The sequence below is a fragment of the Eumetopias jubatus genome, unplaced genomic scaffold, assembly GCF_037043125.1.
Source record: "Eumetopias jubatus isolate StellerSeaLion01/CBP00866 unplaced genomic scaffold, mEumJub1_p1.0 scaffold_15, whole genome shotgun sequence".
NCBI classification, from domain to species: Eukaryota; Metazoa; Chordata; class Mammalia; order Carnivora; family Otariidae; genus Eumetopias; species Eumetopias jubatus.
The window spans coordinates 68343870-68368032 of record NW_028274821.1 but is presented as its reverse complement, the minus strand read 5'-3'; the positions used below and the strand labels follow the sequence as shown (position 1 = coordinate 68368032).

Sequence of the window (24163 nt, the reverse complement as noted above, 5' to 3'; positions counted from 1 at the left end):
GGGATTAATTTCTTTAAATTGATTCACCTAACATTTCTCAAGCAACCGTAATGTGCAAGTCACACCGTGATTTAGTGGAGATATAAAAAAGAATACAACCATATCCTGCCCTCAATAAGCTAGTGTTTTCCCAAGAGTTGAAAAAATTTTTGAGGTGAGGTGAAAATGCTCCTCCTTCAGAACTACCGTTATAAATAAATAAATAATTTGTGCTTCTGTACAAACATTACAGTCATGCCACTAACATTAATCATCAAGTTAATTCTTAAAAAAAAATTAATTCTAATTTCTAATTTGTACAAAGCTGGTAGTGAGAAGTGTAGGTGCCATGCTAGGGCAATTCTGGAGAAGAGGGAAGACTATTTCAGGGAAGTGTAAGGTGAACTGGCCTTTAAAGGCTAGATGAGAGATAAATGCAGGTATTTTGGCTAGACTACTAAGTGAGAAATGAGGTTGGAAAAAAAAATCTTTGAATGGCGTACCATAAACTATGTGGTTTGGCTTCATCTAAGCTCTTGATCACTACATTATGCTCACAAAAATCAGAGCCAGAATCCATTATCTTAGCCATTATACTAAATTGGGTTTTTCCCTTTTCGTTGGAGGTGGGGGGTAATGTGCCATCAACCAATAAGTTTAGGAATAAATTGGTAAGAGACTAGAGATAAGGAAAACCAAAGGGTATTCACTGACCCAACCAAAAAGTAGTAGAGGCTGAGGACAACAGGAGCAGGGACTGAGATGGGGAAACATACATTAGAAGCAGAATAAGCTGGATATGGGGAGTAGGTGAGTAGGAGGATTACAGTTACATTCAAAGAAACAGGAAACAAGGAGAAGCAGGTTTGGGTAAGAAAAGCACAAGTCTAGTGTGGCACATTTTTTTATTTGATGTGTCAACAGGTCATGCTGGTAACCAGGAAATTGGACATACATAATGAGCTGCTAGATAGGTTAGAGCCTTGTGGGAATGTGCACTGCCAAAGGAGACTTAAATAGATTTTTTAAAAATCTGAATATTTGTCTGTTTTAATTCATTTAACAAATGTTTTTTGGGTGTCTGCTATGGACCAGGCATTTTGCTGGATGCTAGAGGCCCCTTCCTAAACACTAAATGTTCAAAAGGCGGGAAAATTGTAGTAAATCTCTATATTTTATTACTTATCAAAAAAGAACATGGGGCGCCTGGGTGGCTCAGTTGGTTAAGTGTCTGCCTTTGGCTCAGGTCATGATTCTGGGGTCCTGGGATCGAGTCCTGCATCAGGCTCCTTGGTCAGCGGGGAGCCTGCTTCTCCCTCTCCCTCTGACCCTGCCCCCTGCTGGTGCTCTCTTTCTCCCTCTCTCTCTCTCTCAAAAAAATAAATGAAAGATCTTTAAAAAACAAAAAAAGGACAGACTTGCTAAAAAAACTTTTCATATGTGGTTTTCTAAGCAAGTACTTTCCATAGAGAAAGGTCTTTAGATCTCTAGCAAAACTAAAGAAAAAAAGCAATACCTGTGATTATTTATACTTCCATGTTTCCGTTGATTCTTTCCATGCTTTTTATACATTCCTTTATCTTTGGAATTGTAGTGTTATGAACTTAGGGGCAGAACTTGGATATTATTTCCCAAAAGGTTTTACATTTGACAGTCTTAAATTTCACAAAATATGTGTTTTGTCATTGGACTTAAAAAAATAGTATGTATGAAGAAATCTTTACAACATCTCCAATGACAGTCTATGCCACTATCATTCTGATGTATAATTAAATCAATTTTAATACCAATAGGACAACATAAAAAGCATCAGAGATTTTTTTTTTAAAGCAGATAAATCAAACATTTTACTTACCCTAAGCAGACTAATTCCAACAGAAAGAAATGAATCACTTCAGGTTCCCCTAATAGTCTGAAACTTGTTTCATTTCAAAAACTGAGAATAAGCTGGGTCTCCATCTGCCTAGAGTCTAAAGAAAAAAAAAATTTTAATCTAAAGGAAATGAAATTATAATCCTACAAAAAGATAAGTTCTATCCAAATTTTAAATATGCTCACTATATTTGCTTCTGGTCAGTGCTTCAGTTATTTAGTCTAATAAAATAATCCAGAATAGAAGGAAATGAGCAATGAAAGGAAGAAAGACTTTGAATGGGTAACAGAGAAAGGCAAGATTGGGGGAAATTATGTATGAAAATTCAAACTTTTCCTGACTTTTGGAAGCAGTTTACAAAGTTAAATAATCATTGCAGATAAAAATGAATCTGTATTATAAAGTATTGCTTATCTATTAGAAAGTAAAGCTGGCCTCATTGTATGAACATCTAGAAGAGTTTTGACTAAAAAGCCAGCATTTGAGTTAAAAGAACATGTGAAACTAATTTTTATAAACCAGCTATTTCAACAACAATCCCATCGACAGTTCTTTCTCGTGGGGACTGTCTTATGCATTATAGGATGTTTAACAGCATTCCTAACCTCTACCCAATAGATGCCAGTAACACACGCATGCCAAAAATGTCTCCAGATATTGCCAAATGTCCCAGTGGAAGGCTGGGGTGAAAATGCCCCTCCTTCAGAACTACTGTTATAAATAAATAAATAATTTTTATGTAGTCTGTGCCTCTGTACAAACATTACAGTCATGCCACTAACATTAATCATCAAGTTAATTCTAAAAAAAAAAAAAGTAATTCTAGAACAACTCACGTAGCCCTTCTTAGTCTCAGCTTGCTCACCCAACCCATCAAGTTGGCAAAATCCCAAAAACTAGTATTTCGAAATGTAATCATAGCTATTTCTTCTCTGCAATACTGCTTTCTATCCACTGAGTGGCATGCCTCTCACTTTGGGAAATCAATAACAGTAAATTTTTTTTCAAGATTTTATTTATTTATTTGACAGAGAGAAAGAGCATAAGCAGGGGCACAGGGAGAGGGAGGAGCAGGCTTCCTGTTGAGCAAGGAGCCTGATATTGGACTCGATCCCAGGACCCTGGGATCATGACCTGAGCTGAAGGCAGATGCTTAACCGACTGAGCCACCCAGGCACCCCAACAACAGTAACTTTTTAAAGAACCATAAAGAGTCCATAGTTAGGAGGTTTCATATTAAAGGGGCTTATTATGCTTCTAAAACCCTTGGTACTCCAGCTAAACATTTTCATTCTAAAGTTCTTTTGATAAGTATTTGATAACTATGCCGTATCAAATTATAATATAATATTATATGACATTTACAACAAAATATATTTAAATTGAATTCAACTTTTTTAATATCCAGCATTATCTGGGAGAATTAACTAAAGAACATCAATTGCCCTCAAAATACCCACTGCATTCAATCAGTTCAGTGAGATGCTGGTGCATGATATTTAAGTGATAAACCAATTTGAGTATACACTTAACTTTTTAGACTCAGTATGTATCTATGCCTTTTGATATGGTGAATTGTAAAATACTATTTGGCTCACCTATTTCTTGCCCTGGAAGCTAATTCTTTTCTATAAACATGACATATACCTCTAATATAAACTATCAAATGAAAAATGTTCTCCCTGTGTAACAAATGCAAATATACCTAATTAAAAATCTGACATTATTAAAAAGAATATCTCTAATATTCATGAGTGTAAGAACTACCAAAATGGCAGTCACCCACCAGTGCATAGCTGCCAGGTGTCTGTGGTTACCAACACCCAAGGTTACAACTCACCTCTGTTCAAGATTAACAGGTACCATTACATCAAAGAATAATAACATTGTAGAAGTTGAATGGACCCTTTAAAAAATTTACCTTGGATTGCAAGTCGTAGAGAACAGTTTGGGGCAGCTTAAACAAAGTGAGGGCTTTACTGAAAAACTACCAGGAATCTCATGAAAGCCAAGGAAGATTTAAGCCAATTAAGCCCCAAGAAGAGCAAGAAGCTGGGCATTTCTGAGGCCAGCAGCAGCAGGTGGGGGTGGGTTGCTCTCAGTTACTAATGATAGTCAATGTCAACATTGTTCCATCTCTGTGTCCCCCTATTCAATACTGCAGGAAAGACAGACTGCTGGCCTGATACAGATGTCCTCTCCTGCTTAACCAGCTCTGAAGGGAGGCTGGGTCACATGGACCCAGAGCATTGCTAGGTATCAGAGGCAATGTCCTGAAAGCAAAGTGAGCTAGGCAACCATCACTAGAGGTGTCTATTACAATAATTTTCTTTAGTCCACTTACTTCAGAGTAGGAAACCCAGGGCTACAGAGAGATCGAAAATGCAGTCAGTGGCAAACCAGGATTTATAATTATCTTGTTTCAGTCTCTCCTAAGTACTCCTCCTGGGCTTTCTCCTGTCCTGCAGACACCAAATATTCCTCCTAAATTTGTCTTTTAATAACAGATTCATCACCCCTACAGCAATGAAAAGGCTACCAGACAAGAGCCAGGAAGACTTATTAGGAGTCAGGGCAGTGGGTCAATGGTCAGGATTAAAGGAGTTTGTAGTTTCTAGAATAACCAGTTTGTTGAAGGGGCTGAATTTAGTGGAACACAATCAGGAAGTGAATTTATCTTCCTTCAGACAAAACCCCCAACTATCATCCTATGTCAGATCTCCCCTTCCCATCCTTTAACATTATCTCAGCAGATCCCATTGCTTCTTGACATTTAAAGATACTAAAAAATAAAATTAAATGAAAATGTTAAAGTCTACTACTGTTAAATTGTCAGTCTTGCATCTAATTCAGAGCTTCTCATGTTCCATCAGCTTGGTCTGCCTAGCCCAGAAATTTGCTATGGAAGAAACGGGTATGTGGTCTTTTACCTTTCCTCATCTTCTGCCCCTTCCATCTTCTGTGCCCTCCAAAGTCCAGGTAGAAGGTAGGGAAATTACAGAAAAAGAACAAAGGCCTTCTAGTTAACAAGTGTTGGTTATAGTTTTTGGTTTTGTTTTGGCTATTGGTATTTCTTTATGGCAGGCTCCCAGTGCTGACTTATTCATGGGGTGCATTTGTGGGTTCCACAATGATGCCACAGACCTCAACATAGCGAAGCTTCCCAACATCTATGGCAGACACCATCAAATGGCTAACACAACAGGTGTATCCAACATTGCACATTGAATTAAAACATTAAATATGGCTTTTACAGCCTCTCAGCAAGGGGTATTAGAATATCAGCAAATGAAAATGAAGAGGGAGTCTGTTGGAGTGGTTCTAAAAACAAAGTGAAGAAGAACATAGTTGGTGGACTGACACTGCTTGCTCGACCTTAAGACTTACTATTCAACTGCAGTAATCAAGACATTGTGATATTAATAAAAGAAGAGACAAACAGATCAGTGAAAACAATGTCACTTCTCTTACAAAGGTAAACTGTGCCCTTGAGATGGGCCTTCTTTTCTTTCTCCCTAGAGCTGTAGCAGCCATTTTGTAACCATGGGAGAAGGTCAAGAAAATAGCAGATAACTGAAGATATCAGCTATCTCTCTCAGGCTTACTGTTACATGAGAAAAAGTAACCCTTTATCTGTTTAAATAGAGTTTGAATTGCCTTGGGGGAGAGCTGTGTACCTCCTTCCTCACAGAGAGAGGAGTAGAAAAGCAAACACTCCAAACCTTTGAATTCCCTTCTATGAATTTCCTTTCAAATTGTTGACATGTTGGGGTATTGGGAGAAAAGGTTTCTGAACCAGTTGTTATCTTTTTTTTTTAATTTTTATTGTTATGTTAATCACCATACATTACATCATTAGTTTTTGCTGTAGTGTTCCATGATTCATTGTTTGTGCATTAACACCCAGTGCTCCACGCAGAATGTGCCCTCTTTAATACCCATCACCAGGCTAACCCATCCCCCCACCCCCCTCCCCTCTAGAACCCTCAGTTTGTTTTTCAGGGTCCATCATCTCTCATGGTTCGTCTCCCCCTCCGACTTACTCCCCTTCATTCTTCCTCTCCTGCTATCTTCTTCTTTTTTTCCTTAACATATATTGCATTATTTGTTTCAGAAGTACAGATCTGTGATTCAACAGTCTTGCACAATTCCCAGCGCTCACCATAGCACATACCCTCCCCAATGTCTATCACCCAGCCACCCCATCCCTCCCACCCCCCACCACTCCAGCAACCCTCAGTTTGTTTCCTGAGATTAAGAATTCCTCATATCAGTGAGGTCATATGATACATGTCTTTCTCTGATTAACTTATTTCACTCAGCATCACACCCTCGAGTTCCATCCACGTCATTGCAAATGGCAAGATCTCATTCCTTTTGATGGCTGCATAATATTCCATTGTGTATATATATCACCTCTTCTTTATCCATTCATCTGTCAATGGACATCTTGGCTCTTTCCACAGCTTGGCTATTGTGGACATTGCTGCTGTAAACATTGGGGTGTACGTACCACTTCGGATCCCTACATTTGTATCTTTGGGGTAAATACCCAGTAGTGCAATTACTGGATCGAATGGTAGCTCTAATTTCAACTGTTTGAGGAACCTCCATACTGTTTTCCAGAGTGGTTGCACCAGCTTGCATTCCCACCAACAGTGTAGGAGGGTTCTCCTTTCTCCACATCCCCGCCAACATCTGTCGTTCCCTGACTTATTAATTTTAGCCATTCTGACGGGTGTGAGGTGGTATCTCATGGAGGTTTTGATTTGGATTTCCCTGATGCCGAGCGATATTGAGCACTTTTTCATGGGTCTGTTGGCCATTTGGATGTCTTCTCTGGAAAAATGTCTGTTCATGTCTTCTGCCCATTTCTTGATTGGATAATTTTTTCTTTGGGTGTTCAGTTTGATAAGTTCTTTATAGATTTTGGATACTAGCCCTTTATCTGATATGTCATTTGCAAATATGTTCTCCCATTCTGTTGGTTGTCTTTTGGTTTTGTGGACTGTTTCTTTTGCTGTGCAAAAGCTTTTTATCTTGATGAAATCCCAATAGTTCATTTTTGCCCTTACTTCCCTTGCCTTTGGCGATGTTTCTAGGAAGAAGTTGCTGCGGCTGAGGTCGAAGAGGTTGCTACCTGTGTTCTCCTTTAGGATTTTGATGGACTCCTGTCTCACGTTTAGGTCTTTCAACCATTTGGAGTCTATTTTTGTGTGTGGTGTAAGGAAATGGTCCAGTTTCATTCTTCTGCATGTGGCTGTCCAAGTTTCCCAACACCATTTGTTGAAGAGACTGTCTTTTTTCCATTGGACATTCTTTCCTGCTTTGTCAAAGATGAGTTGACCATAGAGTTGGGGGTCTATTTCTGGACTCTCGATTCTGTTCCATTGATCTATGTGTCTGTTTTTGTGCCAGTACAATACTGTCTTGATGATGACAGCTTTGTAATAGAGCTGGAAGTCCGGAATTGTGATGCCGCCAGCTTTGCTTTTCTTTTTCAATATTCCTCTGGCTATTCGGGGTCTCTTCTGGTTCCATACAAATTTTAGGATGATTTGTTCCATTTCTTTGAAAAAAGTGGATAGTATTTTGATGGGGATTGCATTGAATGTGTAGATTGCTCTAGGTAGCATTAACATCTTCACAATGTTGGTTCTTCCAATCCATGAGCATGGAACGTTTTTCCCTTTCTTTGTGTCTTCTTCAATTTCTTTCATGAGTATTTTATAGTTTTCGGAGTACAGGTCCTTTGCCTCTTAGGTTAAATTTATTCCTAGGTATCTTATGGTTTTCGGTGCAATTGTGAATGGGATCGACTCCTTGATTTGTCTCTCTTCAGTCTTGTTGTTGGTGTATAGGAATGCCACTGTTTCTGTGCATTGATTTTATATCCTGCTACTTTAGTGAATTCCTCTATGAGTTCTAGCAGTTTTGAGGTGGAGTCTTTTGGGTTTTCCACATAAAGGATCATATCATCTGCAAAGAGTGAGAGTTTGACTTCCTCTTTGCCGATTTGGATGCCTTTGATTTCTTTTTGTTGTCTGATTGCTGTGGCTAGGAGTTCTAATACTATGTTGAAAAGCAGTGCTGATAGTGGACATCCCTGCCGCATTCCTGACCTTAGGGGAAAAGCTCTCAGCTTTTCCCCATTGAGAATGATATTCGCTGTAGGTTTTTCGTAGATGGCTTTTAGGATATTGAGGTATGTACCCTCTATGCCTATACTCTGAAGAGTTTTGATCAAGAAAGGATGCTGTACTTTGTCAAATGCTTTTTCTGCATCTATTGAGAGGATCCTATGATTCTTGTTCTTTCTTTTGTTAATGTATTGTATCACGTTGATTGATTTGCGGATGTTGAACCAGCCTTGCAACCCAGGGATAAATCCCACTTGGTCATGGTGAATAATCCTTTGAAGGTACTGTTGGATCCTATTGGCTAGTATTTTGGTGAGAATTTTTGCATCCATGTTCATCAAGGATATTGGTCTGTAATTCTCCTTTTTGATGGGGTCTTTGTCTGGTTTTGGGATCAAGGTAATGGTGGCCTCATAAAATGAGTTTGGAAGTTTTCCTTCCATTTCTATTTTTTGGAACAGTTTCAGGAGAATAGGTATTAATTCTTCTTTAAATGTCTGATAGAATTCCCCTGGGAAGCCATCTGGCCCTGGGCTTTTGTTTCTTGGGAGATTTTTGATGACTGTTTCAATTTCCTTAGTGGTTATAGGTCTGTTCAGGTTTTCTATTTCTTCCTGGTTCAGTTTTGGTAGTTGATACATCTCTAGGAATGCACCCATTTCTTCCAGGTTATCTAATTTGCTGGCATACAGTTGCTCATAATATGTTCTTATAATTGTTTGGATTTCTTTGGTGTTGGTTGTGATCTCTCCTCTTTCATTCATGATTTTGTTGATTTGGGTCCTTTCTCTTTTCTTTGGGATAAGACTGGCCAGGGATTATCAATCTTGTTAATTCTTTCAAAGAACCAGCTCCTAGTTTCGTTGATCTGTTCTACTGTTCTTTTGGTTTCTATTTCATTGATATCTGCTCTGATCTTTATTATTTCTCTTCTCCTGCTGGGTTTAGGCTTTATTTGCTGTTCTTTCTCCAGCTCCTTTAGGTGTAGGGTTAGGTTGTGCATTTGAGAACTTTCTTGTTTCTTGAGAAAGGCTTGTATTGCTATATACTTTCCTCTCAGGACTGCCTTTCTGTATCCCAAAGATTTTGAACAGTTGTGTTTTCATTTTCACTGATTTCCATGAATTTTTTTAATTCTTCTTTAATTTCCTGGTTGACCCATTCATTCCTTAGTAGGATGCTCTTTAGCCTCCATGTATTTCAGTTCTTTCCAACTTTCGTCTTGTGATTGAGTTCTAGTTTCAAAGCACTGTGGTCTGAAAATATGCAGGGAATAATCCCAATCTTTTGGTACCGGTTGAGACCTGATTTGTGACCTAGGATGTGATCAATTCTGGAGAATGTTCCATGGGCACTAGAGAAGAATGTGTATTCCGTTGCTTTGGGATGGAATGTTCTGAATATGTCTGTGAAGTCCATTTGGTCCAGTGTGTCATTTAAAGTCTTTATTTCCTTGTTGATCTTTTGCTTAGATGATCTGTCCATTTCAGTCAGGGGGGTGTTAAAGTCCCCCACTATTATTCTATTGCTGTCAATGTGTTTCTTCGCTTTTGTTATTAATTGCCTCATATAATTGGCTGCTCCCATGTTTGGGGCATAGATATTTACAATTGTTAGATCTTCTTGTTGGATTGACCCTTTAAGTAGGATATAGTGTCCTTCCTCATCTCTTATTACAGTCTTTGTTTTAAAATCTAATTTGTCTGATATAAGGATTGCCACCCCAGCTTTCTTCTGGTGTCCATTAGCATGGTAAATGGTTTTCCACCCCCTCACTTTCAATCTGGGGGTGTCTTTGGGTCTAAAATGAGTCTCTTGCAGACAGCATATTGATGGGCCTTGTTTTTTAATCCAATCTGATAGCCTGTGTCTTTTGATTGGAGCATTTAACCATTTACATTCAGGGTAACTATTGAAAGGTATGAATTTAGTGCCATTGTATTGCCTGTAAGGTGACTGTTACTGTATATTGTCTCTGTTCCTTTCTGATCTGTGCTGCCTTTAGGCTCTCTCTTTGCTTAGAGGACCCCTTTCAATATTTCTTGGAGGGCTGGTTTCGTGTTTGCAAATTCCTTTAGTTTTTGTTTGTCCTGGAAGCTTTTTATCTCTCCTTCAATTTTCAATGAGAGCCTTGCTGGATATAGCATTCTTGGCTGCATATTTTTCTCATTTAGTGCTCTGAAGATATCATGCCAGTCCTTTCTGGCCTGCCAGGTCTCTGTGGATAGGTCTGTTGCCAATCTAATATTTCTATCATTGTAGGTTACATGTCTCTTCTCCCGAATTGCTTTCAGGATTTTCTCTTTGTCTCTGAGACTCGTAAATTTTACTATTAGATGTCGGGGTGTTGACCTATTATTATAGATTTTGAGAGGGGTTCTCTGTGCCTCCTGGATTTTGATGCCTGTTTCCTTCCTCACATTAGGGAAGTTCTCTGCTATTATTTGCTCCAATATACCTTCTGCCCTCTCTCTCTTTCTTCTTCTTCTGGGATCCCTATTATCCTAATGTTGTTTCATCTTATCATATTGCTTATCTCTCGAATTCTGCCCTCGTGATCCTGTAGTTGTTTCTCTCTCTTTTTCTCAGCCTCTTTATTTTCCATCATTTGGTCTTCTGTATCGCTGATTCTCTCTTCTGCCTCATTTATCCTAGCAGTTAGTGCCCCCATTTTTGATTGCACCTCATCAATAGCCTTTTTGATTTCGACTTGGTTAGATTTTAGTTCTTTTATTTCTCCAGAAAGGGTTTCTCTAATAACTTCCACGCTTTTTTCAAGCCCAGCTAGTATCTTTAAAGTCATGATTCTGAACTCTAGGTCCGACATCGTACTAATGTCCGTATTGAGTAGGTCCCAGGCTGACGGTACTATCTCTTGTTCTTTTTGCTGAGGTGATTTTTTTCGTCTTGTCATTTTGTCCAGAGGAGAATAGATGAATGAGAGAACAAAATGCTAAGAGGTTAACAACATCCCCAGCAAATATACTCTATACAAATCAGAAAAGACCTGAAACCAGGGGAAAAGAAAGGGAAAGAAAGAAAAAAGAAAGAGAAAAGAAAGAAAGAAAGAAAAAACCAAAAAGAAAAAGATTAAAAACAAAAACAGAACAATACAAAAAAAAACTGAATATGATCAAATATGATCAGGCTAGTGCACAGATCAGTGCCACACACTAGATTTTGGGCATATTTTGGTCTGTTAGAAAAAAAGTGTCTCCTAAAATTTTAAAGGAAGAAAGACTTATATATGTACAAAATAAGGGTTGATACAATGAAGGGATGGAAGATGACTGTAAAGATTAAAATCATAAAAGATTTTATAAAAGGAATTGATACGATAAGAAGTTGTTTGAAAAAAGAAAGAAGAAGATAAAAAAAAGGGAGAGAATGTGATCAGGCAGGAGACTAGAACAAAGCCATACACTAGTGATTTAGGGTATATTTTGATCTGTTAGAAGAAACTGTATCTCCAAAATTTTAAAGAGAGAACAACTGATATATATACGCCAAAAATAAGGGTAACTACTATGAAGGGATAAAATATGACTCTAAAAATGAAAAATATAAAATGTTTTTTTTAAAAAAAAAGGGATTGATAAGATGTTGGTTGAGAAAGGGAAAAAGAGAAATTTAAAAAAAAGTTAAAAAAATTAACTTTGAAAAACTAATGAATCATGGTAAAAAAAAAAAAAGCCATGAATTCTATGTGCAGTATTCCCCTAGCGCTGGAGTTCTCCCGTTCTCCTTGATCGGTAAACTTGGTCTTGGCTTGCTGGCTGTTCGTGCTGATCTTCTGGGGGAGGGGCCTGTTGCCGTGGTTCCCAAATGTCTTTGCCGGAGGCTGAATTGCCCCACCCTTGTGGGTCCGGGCTAAGCAAGCTGCTCGGGTTTGCTCTCAGGAGCTTTTGTTCCCTGCAAGCTCTGGTACAGCTTTAGAGGACCAGGGTGAAAATGGTGGCCTCCCAGTCTCCACTCAGAGGAGCTGAGAACTCAGGGCCCCGCTCCTCAGTGCGCCCCCAGAGAAAAGCAGTCACTCCCGTGTCCCCGGTCTCCAGCTGCACTCCGTGCTCACCCGGCCTGTGACCAAGCGTTTCTATCTCTGGCACCCGACCCCGTGTGGAGTCTCCAAACCCAGTAGATCCCTGCAGTGCGCTCCTGTGCCGCTCCTCCCGGGGGAGGAAGGGGAGTCTCCCCGGATCTGCCGCTTGTTGGGTCCCTGCTGGAGGAGCAGTGGCCCGATTATGCCACGGATCACAGTTTATGGCAAACCCGAGCTGAGAGCCTGTGCCTCGGCTCTGTCTCTGCAGCCGGCTTCCCGGGAGCTCTGCCACACTCAGGCACCCCCAGTCTTTCTGTGTCCCCGAGGATCCTGAGACCACACTGTCCCGCGAGGGTTCCACCTCCCGCTTAACCACTAGAGCGACGTCCCTCCGCCGAGCCGACTTCCCAAAGTTCCGATTTTGTGCTCCGCGGCTCTATCACTTGCCAGAAGCGGCCGATGGAGGCCCCCTCCCCCGCCGTCTATCCTCCCGAATATCGCCTCGGATTCACTTCTCCACACGTCCTACCTTCCGGAAAGTGGTCGCTTTTCTGTTCAGAGAGTTGTTGCTACTCTCCTCTTCGATCTCCTGTTGAGTCTGTAGGTGTTCAGAATGGTTTGTTCCCTATTCAGCTGAATTCCTGAGACCAGACGAAATCCAGGTCTCCTACTCCTCCGCCATCTTGCTCCGCCTCTCCCTGGACCAGTTGTTATCTTTAATTAAGTCCCAGTTAGATGGTCCACCTCCTCTCTTTAGAATATGAAGGGAACATCTTTTGTCTTAGGGGCGCTAGCTGGAGTTCCAAGATAATAAGTCCCAATTAACATCTTATTACACCAGAAAATAGGCAAAAGAGAGAGATTAGAAAATGAGGTCAATGAGGGAGGCTTGAAAGAAAATGCATGTAGCTAAAGCTAAGAACTCACAAAATGTAAGTGATCTGTGTAGATAGGTTGATTAAACCAAAACATTAGGAATGAGAACATAATATTCACCTGACTTTTGGGCACACCAAAGGAATCCTACCTAGAGATGCAGAAGTGTGTCCAAATAACAGGGAATGAATGGTGAAGAGGGTCTGTAAGTACAAATAGAGAGGGTTAATGCAGTTGCAGGTGGTCTCTGTCCAGTAACAATCACTGAGGCAAATTAACCCAATGTAAAGCTGCCCTTATAGGACAATTGACAATAAATACATATTTCATTGCTTGAGCCCAAAGCTATCTAGCTTTCATTCAGAATGTATCTACATTACATATCTTCCAGGTCTATTTCTAAAGTCTCTGTCAGTTAGTGGAATTGTATATGTTTCTGTGGACAGAATGTATATTCCAGGGACTGCTTCAATCACTGAATGTTTTTTGAATATTTGTAAATCTGTGTAAATCATGTTAGATGTAAAATCTGTAAAATGTAAAGACCTATTAGTATTTATTATCCACGTTCTTATGTTTTTGCATAGAAAAATTAGTAACAAGTCTCCTTAGTCTGAAAAAAAGAAAAGCTAAAGAGAATATTTTTTTAAGATTTATTTATTTATTTTAGAGAGAGAGAGCATGCACACATGCAAGCAGGGGGAGAGGCAAAGGGAGAGGGAGAGAGAGAAAGAGAGAGAGAATCTCAGGCAGACTCCCCACTGAGTGTGGCACTGACCAGGGGCTCAATCTCACGACCCTGAGATCATGACCTGAGCCAAAATCAAGAGTCCAACACTTAACCGACTGAACCACCCAGGTGCCCCAAGAGAATATTTTTAATAACAGCACAACTTCTTATAGGCATTATGATTATCTAAGCAGGGAATAATTTCCCAAAGTGTTTTAAACATGGAAATCTATTTTTTTTCCCCTTCAAGCAGTTCATGGAACTGGCAATCCAGCATGGAGAACTCTGTATAAATCTTTTCCTATCTCCACTACAGTCAGCTGGACTATCAGATTATTTATAATGTTCATTCACTCAATAAATATGTTATCTCATCTTTCAAATGGAGCCCATCAAATCATAACAGGAAAGTCTTTCCCTGCATCTCCTTAGCTCTCTGTTAAGCTTAGCCAGCTAGTAGCAGCATATCAAATTGCATTCTCCATTTTATACCAAGGAGTTCACTTGGGAAACTCTCATCTTGGGAGACAGTGTAACATACCTGCTTGATAAATCTTAGCTATTAGTCTTCCCCTATGCTACTCAGATCTCTTGGAAGGACCTTGGACGTTCTTTCCTACTGCTTTCTTAACTACTGAAGTTATATAGATTATACTAATTTTAGAGGCATAGTGGTTAAGATTGCAGGTGCTGAAGCCAGAGATCCTGAGTCAAATCCTGGCTCTGCCCCTTGCTAGCTGAACTACCTTGGGAAAGTTTCTCTGTGCCTCAGTTTTCTCATTTCTAAAATGGTGAACATAATACTCTGGACCTCATGGGGTTTTGTGAGGATTAAATATATTAACGTTTGTAAAGAGCAGTGCCTAGCACATAGAAAGCCCTCAATAAATGTCAGTTATTATTCAGAATTTACTTAACCAGCATTATAAGGACTTTAATAATTTTCTCTTATCATGAATATGATTCAATTGGGACCTAATTTCATTAAAAAAGTACCTACCACATAAAAGCACTCTCAAATTGGTGATCTAGTATATTAACCTAAATAATGAACAAAATCATCTGTGTGCAATAGAAAAGGATGCTGGGGTGACAGACTTTAGTAAGTTCAGTGAAATTGTCTTTAGCATTCCAGGAAAAAATATAGGCATTTCTCCTTTATTTGCTCCCTTTTGGTTTGTGTTTTTTTATTTTATTTTTTAAAGATTTTATTTATTTGACAGAGACACAGCGAGAGAGGGAACACAAGCAGGGGGAGTGGGAGAGGGAGAAGCAGGCTTCCCGCGGAGCAGGGAGCCAGATGTGGGGCTCGATCCCAGGACCCCAGGATCATGACCTGAACCTAAGGCAGACGCTTAATGACTGAGCCACCCAGGCGCCCCATTGTTTTTTATTTTTATTTCCTTCTCTTTAGCATTGTACATTGTAATAGTAAGTGTGCCCAAATAGAAATAACAATGCTTCCCTTAATACATGAAGACAATGCTATTGCTTTGACAAAAGTCACATTCTTGAGTTTTCCTTATCACATCTTCTCAGCTAGAAGCCATCTACATTGAAGTCTACCAGTTCAATTCAGAAAAGTCTTTGACAGGGCCTCCAATCCTGTAAATTCACCTAACTTTGAGGTGCCAAAGTAAAAAAAAAAAAGTTAGCCAGAGCATACTCTAAAGAAGGCTGAGAACATTCCCTACCAGACAGAGGTTAGGACAACTGGGCCAACAGTTGTTACACATTCATAACTAGGAGAGAGACTGGGGATAAAATTAGATATAGAGACATTGAGACTACCTAATTAGAAGTGGGTAATTGGCAAGTCTGGTCAGTCAAATCATAGCTGACACTAAGAAATCTAACCTGGGGATCAGATGAGGTTTAGTCATCTGGCATTAGCAGGAAATAGCCAAACATATTACCAGAACAAAAATGTCAGGTGAAAAAAAAAGTCAAGCCAATGAAGAAAGAAACACTTCAGTGACAAGGCATGGATGACTCGCTGTTGTAAAACCACTGAGGCTAACACTGGGCAGGAGCCACACAAGGATTTCTCCCAGGTGGGTGAAGAGTTGCATCAAAAAGGATTTGCTATCCTAAAGTCACTTCCTCAAAGAAAGCTCAGACTATGAAAGAAAAAATTGATGAATAGGATTACATTAAAATTAAGAACTTCCAGTTATCAAAAGACACTATTAAGAGAACAAAAAGGCTGGGCACCTGGGTGGCTCTGTTGGTTGAGCGACTGCCTTCGGCTCAGGTCATGATCCTGGAGTCCCGGGATCGAAACCCACGTCAGGCTCCCTGCTCGGCAGGGAGTCTGCTTCTCCCTCCGACCCTCTTCCCTCTCGTGCTCTCTATCTCTCATTCTCTCTCTCTCAAATAAATAAATAAAATCTTTAACAAAAAGAGAGAACAAAAAGGCTAACATGAAGTGGAAGAAGATACTTGCTATGTGTATTTATCGCCAACAGAAAAATCTTACCCCCAAAATATAAAGAATTCATATAAATTAATAAGTAAAAGTCAATTAGCTTTTTCAATACAAAACCGAGCAAAAACTCGAATAGATAATTCAGAGAAGAGGATAACCAAATAACTAATAAATATGTGAAGAGGTGCTCAACTTCAATAGTCATCATTTCTTCATCTTCCTCATCATCATGTAGGTCTTTTGAAATTAATTGTCTAGCTAATTTAATATTCAGTCCTTCATTGCGATGATACTTCCTTTCATTTCAAACTGTCGCTTTTTTTCTTGTTCTTCAGGTGAGAGGTCAGTATCCTCGTCTTCACTGCTTGCTTGTTCAAGAACCCGATACTTCGGCTCTGAGCCTTCAGCAGCAGCTAATTTCTTAGCTAAGGTATCTGGGGCCAGGGCTTCAGTGGTTTCTGAATCACTCAATGCATCTTCATCATCACCTACCATACTATGGTAAGGAGTGCTAGGTTCATCTATTTTCATTAAACCATAGTCTTTGTGTGCTGGATATATGTCGCCAGGATGTTCGTTTCAACCCACTTCTGGGATTTTTTACTCAGCTCTTCGTCAACACTCCTGCCGCGCTGCTCGGCCGAGGCCACCACAGAGGAAGTCGTAGAATTCTCGTTCTTCAGGATCCCCTTGATGGGCCGGTGCGAGGCCGTCAAGGCCGCCATTGCCCGCCGCTCCGGCGGTCGGCTCAGCGTCGCTGCTTGGCGCTGGGTCCAGGAAGGAAAGGGCTGGGCACGAGCACAGACTCGCCAGGCAGCCGCTGAGCCCGCCTGGGACTAAAGCGGCCACACCTGCTGTCGCGGTCGGAGTCGTTGTCACGACACAACGACCCCAACGCCACGGCCGACGCCGCGCGGCTGGCGGCTCTTCACGCGCCCTCCACCACCGACACTTAACCGCAGCCCGCGGACAGAAGCCGGCCTACTGCCCCAGCGCGGAAGCGACGCCGACGCCTCAAAATTTTTTTTCAAGTAAAGAGGAGGAATGGCATTTTCTAACAAACTTACTAGGAAGCTTGGGGCTTGGCATGCAGTCTGGCCCTGACTGGGTTTTCTGTCTCTCCAAGAAGAGCCCAGGCTCTGTGAGAGTAGCGTGATAAGCCAAGGCATAAAAGCCTATCTTAATTCAATTAAAGGCACTGTTATGTTATCAGCTCAGTCAGAGGTTTCTTCTGGAACTTTGAGAAAAAAATAGCTGAGCTGCATGCAATTTTCTTAGTTCATACTCTCCTGAAATCTGTTTCCTAAAGAATTCCCTCCAGAGAAGATGAAGTTAATAAACATCCCGGAGTTAATCTTCAGGTGCCAATAATCTTGGGCCTTAAGAATGGTTGGTTCTTTATATCATTTATCTTTTAAATATATATTCAGAGGCAGAGATGTTTAAAAAGTAGGGGGAGGGGATCAGACGCCAAGCCCACTGTGGGGCCCTTCAATTGTATGCTTCTAGATGCTACAAGGGCTCTCTTCTCCTTCCTGAAAGGGAAGTAATTTCCCCTAAGTAGGGGTAAGATTCTTGTGTCATTGCCTGAACAAATGTATACTATGGGCACCAGGCATACAAATTTTAGTGGGCACTTTGAACTCAGAGCTGGGTGACAGGGAGACCTGAAGTCAGGCTCAAATTTCATTAAGCATCTATTCTCCACCAGGCTGCTAGATCATGAGAGCCAGCGATGGTAGGGATGAGAATACATCAACTCCCCTAAAGATTGCCATTCAGAAGAAGAATGGTGAATGGTTCAGTAGTTACATGCAAAATGACCACCAGCATCTCTGCCTACATTGGATTCTTGTGAGATATTTGTGAGAAATTCCAATAGGCTGGTTCATGCATCTAATCAACTTTATGGGTAGATGAAGAACACTTCCAGGCTCTTGGGAGCTTTGCTCTACTTGGCACACAGATAAATGAACAAAGATTGTATAGCATAATGAGTACTGTAACAGCAGGAAGCACAACATACTATGAGAGCCCTTGGAAGATGAACTCCTAACCCAAACTCAAGAGTTTAAGAAAGTCTGGGAAATAGCCATTTAGTAAATGCACTCGAGTCATAACCCCATCTTGTACACCACAGTGTTTGCCTGCCATTTCTGGCTATGAAGCAGGGGATTTCCTTCAGGAGGCTCTTAGCCAATCTCATGGCAGCAAATTAGGCCACTGAATAGCAGATATTCTCACAGATCTTAATTCACAGTGTGTCCTGCTTCCGACTAAAAGAAGAGACTTGGAACTTGACCAGGGCTCTGGTCTCCAAGTCTAGAATTTGTAACAGCTGTCTCATAGAAGCCCAAGTACAAGTCCATGAACTGATGTAACAATTTGTTTAAAGTAGAAAGATAGTTGTCCTGGAGGCAAATCAACCATTATTCAATGAACTATTTTATAGAGCAATTTCTCTTGCTCCTGTTTATATAGGCCAAGCACTCCACACACACACACACACACTCACATGCACATATGCACACACACACACCAGCATCATATTCTCTAAGGCCCACTGCTGTCTATTGGTACCTCATGTGGCCCTTGTTCCATGACATATTCATCTACCAAAAACTAAGCTCAGAAAGCAGATAATCTTTTGTATCTTTCAGAAGGATTTCCACTACTCTCAGGGCAATTACAGCATTTACTGGATGGGGATTGGAAATTGGGAAAATAGCCAGAGTGAAACTGAAAACTTGCTGCCAACTTCTGCAATACCTAAAACATATGACATCTTCCCGCTACCCTCCCACAAAGTCCAAAGACTAGCCTCTACCTGGATCAGAGAACTGGTGCAGAGTGGCAGGAAAGGACAATGGGGGGAAAACCAGTGTCACATACCAGTCCAGAGAACTGGGTCTTTATGAATAATTAAAGAGTCACAGGGATGGTTCTCTGTATCTTTATAAGAAGCCCCAATACACCAAATCACTAGATCTAATAACCATTTGTCTTTCCTATTTAAAAAAAGAAAACAATTTACTGAGGTATGATTGACATACAAAAAGTTATACATATTTAACACACACAACTTGATGAGTTTGGAGATAAGTATACTTCCATGAAACGATCACTATAAGCTATGCCATTGGCGTAGCCATCACCTCCAAAAGTTTCCTCCCATCCTCTTTATTTATTATTTTGTGTTTTTGTGTAATAAGATCTACCCTCTTAGCAAAATTTTAAGTATATAATACAATATTGTTAACTATAGGCTCTAAACTTCAGTAGGTCTCTAGGACTTATTCATCTTGTATAAGTGAAATTTTGTCCTCTTTGACTTAACACCTTCCTATTTCCCCCTCCCTCCAACCCCTGGCAACCACCATTCTACACTCTGCTTCTATCTAACTATTTTAGATTCCTTATGTAAGCAATATCATATGGTATCTGTCTTCTGTACCTGGTTTGTTTCAATTAGCATAATGTCTTCAAGGTTCATCCATGTTGTTGCAAATGGCAGGATTTTTTTCTTTTTTAAGGCTGAATAATATTCCATTGTACATACATACCCACATTTTCTTTACCCAAGTTTTTAGCCATATTTCTTTAAATAATCTTTCTGCCCCTTTCCCTTTCTTTTCCTTCTGAGATTTTCACAATGCATATATTCATTTTCTTAAAGATATACCATAAATCCCATAGGCTTTCTTCACTCTTTTCTATTCTTTTTTTCTTTTTGTTCCTCCAACTGGATAATTTCAAATGACATGTCCTTGAGTGTGCTGATTCTTTCTTCTGCTTGATCGAGTCTGCTGTCGAAGCTCTCTATTGAAATTTTCAGTTCAGTCTTTGTATTCTTCTTCAGGTCTAGAATTTCTGTTTGGTTCTTTTTAATGTTTTCTATCTCTTTGTTGAATTTTTCATTTTGTTCATGTATTGTTTTCCAGACTTTATTTATTGTTTATCTGTGTTCTCTTGTGCTCCCTGGGATTCTTTAAGATGATTATTTTGAATTATTTGTCAAGCAATTCATAGATCTCCATTTCTTTGAAGTCAGTTACTGAAGCTTTATTTTGTTCCTTTGGTGGTATTTATTTCCCTGTCTTCATGATCCTTGTACCTTGTATTGGTGTTTGCACATTTTAAAAAGCAGTCACCTTTTCCAATCTTTACAGACTGGCTTTGTTAAGGAAAGCCTTCCACCAGTCAATCCAGCCAGAGATTCTGTGTGAGCTCACTCCTGGGGTCCACAGGTGGGCCTGGTCCCAGGGGGTCAAGGGCAGACTGCTACTGGGGTTTGCGGGCCAGCTGTTGAGAAATGTACATTGTTAGTGAAATCCCCTACCTCTTTTCTTTGTTCTTAACTGATCCCCAGTGATCTAGTCTTGCTGATTCTCTCAATGTTCTGAGTGAAGCATGACAGAAGGGGGGTTCACAAGTAACACCCTGAAAGGCAGGGGAAGTTGAATGCTCACTTTGCTCTCTCTTTCCCTCGTAGAGGACTCACAAGCCAAGGGGATCCCTTTCAGCATTGCACTGTGCTGGCTTGAGGGAGTGGTGACATATATAAAATGAAACTGTTCTTCTTACCCTTTCATTGCATCTTTTCTCATTTCTGTGCTCCACTGGGGTGCTGTAACCTCTCACCTGGATTCTAGAGCTCTAGTGATAATATTCTATTCCAGGGATGATTGTTAAATCAGTGTTTCTGTGCAAGGGATGATGGCTGGAACTTCCTATTCTGCTATCTTACTGATGCTATTCCTCTGATCTTTTCTATTTGTTAGCTTTCTCTGACTCTAATCCCAGATGTAACAGTGGGTTTTGATTCTTATGTTGCATGTGCATTTGCCAATGTCCATTATGGTACCGTAAAAATTGATCTGAGGCAAAACACCCAAAGGTGTTTGGACTTTGTTTTGGATCCTGTCTATTCTAACCTGATATATATAACTCCTTTCCCAGTCTCAGTTTTGTCTTTAGTATGCTTGCCTCAATAGTAGCATCCCTTAGAGACTGCACTCTACTGTATAACTGGGGTGGAAAGATCATTCACATGGTATTCTACATTCAGAGATTTGCTGGGTTCTGGCTTTGGAAAATCCTGGGGTCTACACAACCCATGGGGGAAAAAACTGCCAGAATGAATTCAATCACATATTTTCTAGCATTACAATAATGTATATTAGTATATTCCATGAAATATCTAACTTTATACAATACAAGCATTTCTTACTCATCAGGTTTTTCTAATGTTAGCCATTTTTTTTTAACCTTCTAGGCTTAAAGAAAATCTACATCACTACAGTTTTCTTAAAGAAGACATCTTTTTCACATGATATGTCCATGATACTTGATTTGAGTGAGGTCAAGGCAGTTAGTTTGGGAAAGTCCCAAGACTTCAGCCCACATCCATCCTAACCCCCAGCCCTTAGCTCATTATAAGAATTTGACAAGAGAGTGTGCACTAAATAAGCACAAAAATCCAGTAGGGCATCATTGTAGTGGCAAAAGAAGGCCATTTGCAGCAAGATTATACAAAGATGAAGATGTTTAAATATTCATCATTGTTTAGATCACTGAATATTAAACTCAAGCAAAAGTCTGAGATTGGCTTATAATATTCAACCCTACAAGGAAATTAAAACTACTGGTGGAAACTCTTCAGACAAAAAACTATCTTAAACCAACTATAAGTTGAGTAAGAAAAACATTTTTGTGCTGAGAAATGGTTTATTTAAGCACATCTGAAATCTGCCACGTCTAACCCTCAGCCTTGCCACTCTCCACTCTAACCAGGGTCTGAAGCTATGAGATGACAAGAATAATTTTTTTTTAGTTTTTAAACAAAGATGGGGAGGGACAGACAGCAGAAATGAAATATGCCTTTCTGTTCTTCTTATGGAATCTGATTATTGTTGCATTTTTAGGCTATTTTAGAGGTGATGGAGAGGGAGAAGTGGCGAAGTGAGCACGTGAACTGAAAAGGCCGGAATCATTCATTAATTTTAGGATAGTCAATCTTGTCAGCTCTGTAAGTGAACTGGGAATTACGAGTCTCTCAGATCAGATACAGGAATCAGTGTCAGATCCCAGAGGGAATGAAGACTCTGGAATAAGAGTAAGATACTCCTCTGCGAGCTGTGACAGAGAAAGGTATGTGGCAATCTCCAGGGAGGATACCTGCAATGTCTGGGGCTTCATAACCCAAGGGTACGCTCAGCTTAGAAACTACTTAGCAAGGGCGCCTGGGTGGCTCAGTTGGTTAAGCGACTGCCTTCGGCTCAGGTCATGATCCTGGAGTCCCGGGATCGAGTCCCACATCGGGCTCCCTGCTCAGCAGGGAGTCTGCTTCTCCCTCTGACCCTCTTCCCTCTCGTGCTCTCTATCTCTCATTCTCTCTCTCTCAAATAAATAAATAAAATCTTAAAAAAAAAAAAACTACTTAGCAAAAGTGCTGAGTGCTAACCACCTGGGGCAGCAAGAACCTGAAGTGTGAAAGGGTCTGGCTTCAAAACGTGTGTGAGTGACCAATTCAGGGAGCATTTGATGTCTAGACCAAGAGAGGAAGAAACTGAATGGCATAATTACACAAGAACAGTGATAGGAGAGGTAAGGGCTAAAAATGAGCTGAAGTTTATCAAAAATGCTTGTTTAGATTATTCCAGCTGAACAATTCATTTACCCATTTGAAAATTCAAATTGGTTTTGCTAATTGCCCAAAGCATGATTTTTTTTTTTAAGCTGTTGGTGTAACATGTTAACATTTTTGTGCAGTCCTACTCATCCAACACAATAGAATGGAGTACTTGGCCTCTAAGGTCCCCTCTAGCCTTATGTGAGGCAGCATGCTGGGGGTGGGGGCAGGAAGCACTCAACTGGGAACCAGAAGCCCAATAATTAACCAGCGGGTTCGTCTTACATGAGCCATTTAATGTCTCCAATTCTCACTTTGAATACTTGAAAATGGAATTAGAAATATCAGTTTTACTTGTCTCACAGTCTGTTATGAAGATCAAGTTATATACTTAGGTATTTTGAATAAACACAAAGCTTTATATGAACATAAGTAATTTTTAAAATAATCTGTGGAAGACTGTGGAAGCTGACTAGCAGGGTCATCAAGCATGAGGCAGAGAAAACAAATGGAAGAATCGCAATCCCCACACTGTGATGTTTCCTACTTTCTGTACCTAAATATCTTTCCCTACCAGAGTGTAAATTCTGAAAAGCAAGTACTACGTCTTAGACATTTATGTGCAGAGCATAGCACAAAGCATCATCCTTAATGAGTAGTAGGATCCAATAAATGTTTGTTGAACTATACCACCCAGCTTTGGCTTCTGAATTTATATATTGATTAGCCAAGACAGTAAATGCGAGTAAATTGGGTAAAAGAAAGAAGAGGAACCTTACTTTATAAGAGGGAACAACAGCCTTGTCACTGTGGTCCTTACTGTTGCCTTCACTGTGCTCACTGCCTTTTCTATTCTGAACACAGACTTCTGAGCACTCTAAGTTGTCAAGAGCTCTGTGGGCTTTCCAGAGTAGCAGCTTTGTGTGGCTAAACACAGGACGTGCTTTCTTTTTGCATTTTTGGGGGGTTAGGTTTACCAACAAAGTCGTTGTCCCTCTCTTCCTGGCCTTAGCCCTCTGCAGATCTAGTTATGCCATTTAGGTTCATGAAGTACAAATTAGCATAATCCGATCAGATTAGCTGCTGAGGGACGTCTTTGGTGTGAAAAGCAGAGAAAAACAAAAGTCTCTCACAAAGAGGGGAGCCTGGAGCTTGCAAGGGGAGGGGCGACAATTGGTCCTGGGCTGCTGGCCTGAAAGCTTGCACCTGCACAAGCCCTCTTGTAAATAAGGACTCTTCGATGGTATTAAACAAGGCACTGAGGAGTCCGGGGAGGTAAGCATCAGGAAGAGAAAGGCAAGACAGCAGCTCTGCATCCCATTAATTGATTTATCTGGATTGGCAAAGCGGGAGTTGCTGACAGAAGAGAATGCCCATTTGATACCTATTCAGCATTGAGAGTGGGTCAGCCCCATAATCTGGTCTATCGAGATAAGCGTTTTAGAATCTCTGCAAGAGACTGATAAG

General features: G+C 40.3%; 1 pseudogene; it reads right to left on the bottom strand.

Moving 5' to 3' along the window:
- Positions 1-4951: 4951 nt before the first annotated feature.
- On the bottom strand, positions 4952-16790 carry LOC114203570 (protein phosphatase inhibitor 2-like; annotated as a pseudogene).
- Between the last annotated feature and the right edge of the window lie 7373 nt (positions 16791-24163).